The following is a 1,785-nucleotide window of genomic DNA, read 5'->3' as shown; positions in this document are numbered from 1 at the left end:
TGAACGGCGCCGTTGAAGCTGCTAACAAGAACATTAAGAAGATCGTCCAGAAAATGGTCGTCACTTACAAAGACTGGCATGAAATGTTGCCATTTGCTTTACATGGGTACCGTACTTCAGTGCGTACTTCAACAGGGGCAACTCCCTTTTCTCTAGTATACGGCATGGAAGCTGTGCTCCCCGTAGAAGTTGAAATACCATCAATGAGAGTCCTCATGGAGACTAAGTTATCAGAGGCTGAATGGTGTCAAAACAGATACGATCAGTTGAACTTAATCGAAGAAAAACGTATGACTGCTCTATGCCATGGACAGTTATACCAAGCAAGGATGAAACAAGCCTTCAACAAAAAGGTTCGACCTCGTGAATTTCGAGAAGGCGACCTCGTGCTTAAAAAGATCTTGTCTTTTCAACCAGATTCTAGGGGCAAATGGTCTCCTAATTACGAAGGCCCGTATGTTGTCAAAAGAACATTTTCTGGCGGCGCCATGACTCTTGCAACCATGGATGGTGATGAACTCCCATATCCTGTGAATGCTGATGCAGTCAAGAAATACTTTGTCTAAAAAATACAAAAGAACAGCTCGGTAAGTTGAAAACCCGCAAAGGGCGACTTAGGCAAAAATGAGCGTCTCGGTGGACTGAAAACCCTAAAGGGCGGTCCAGGCAAAAATTAGAGACAATAAACAGAAAAAATTCATCCTGGTAGATTGAAAACCTGAAAGGGCAATCTAGGCAAAAATTAGGGATTTATGACAAAGTAACTGCATCAGTCCATACTTCGTCACCTGAATCGTCTTTTCCATCAAAGGATCTTCAATCAAATCATCGCCAATCAGAAGCGATAAGCACAATCGGAACTCAAAGTTGTTAGGGGGAATAGTGGTTATTGCTTTCAATGTAGCCTTTTCCGCATAATTACCATTTCCAACTTTTGTAAATACTCTATGGAATCACGCCTTTAGCTGATTACCATCCTATTAAATAAATTTGAGCCTTGTGCCCATTTGTTTGCAATCTCTAATTTCTTTTAGCTTGCAAAATGACGCTTTAATTGTGTTATTTGAGTTGTGAACAACCGAAGGAACATCAACAGCTATCTCCATAGGATGAATCAAAGATTATGATAGGAAAAGCTCTTCTATCCCCAGTGAAGAAGCTCTTCTATCCCCAGTAAAGAAGGTCTTTTATCCCCAGTGACGAAGATTTTCCATCTCCAGTGAAGAAGCTCTTCCATCCCAGTAAAAATGCTTATCTTCCCCAGGGAAGTTTAAAACACGCAACACGGCCAGTTGTCGAGTCGTAGTTAGTTAACAATCGAGTATTGTTAATTACTTTTATCTGACTGTTGTTTATGTTGTAGTGCTTAGTTGAGATGGCTGGTAGAAACGATGCTGCAATTGCTGCTGCTTTGGAGGCTATGGCGCAGGCTTTGGCAAATCAGCCAAATGCTGATGAGAATGCAGGATCTCGCAGTTTAGCAACCTTCCAGAGAGAGAATCCGCCGGTCTTCAAAGGCAAGCATGACCCTGATGGTGCATTGGAGTGGTTGAAGGAGATTGAGAGGATATTCCGTGTGATGGACTGCACTCAGGCGCAAAAGGTTCGGTATGGAACTCATATGCTGGCAGTCGAAGCTGATGACTGGTGGTTAGAGACTCGTCAGAGATTGGAAGTTGCTGGTGAAGAGATCACTTGGATTGTTTTCCGCAGAGAGTTTCTGAGGAAGTATTATCCTGAAGATGTTCGGGGTAAGAAGGAAATTGAGTTCCTTGAGCTAAAACA

Source organism: Vicia villosa, linkage group LG1, assembly GCF_029867415.1.
Source record: "Vicia villosa cultivar HV-30 ecotype Madison, WI linkage group LG1, Vvil1.0, whole genome shotgun sequence".
Lineage (NCBI taxonomy): Eukaryota > Viridiplantae > Streptophyta > Magnoliopsida > Fabales > Fabaceae > Vicia > Vicia villosa.
This window is presented reverse-complemented; position numbering follows the sequence as displayed.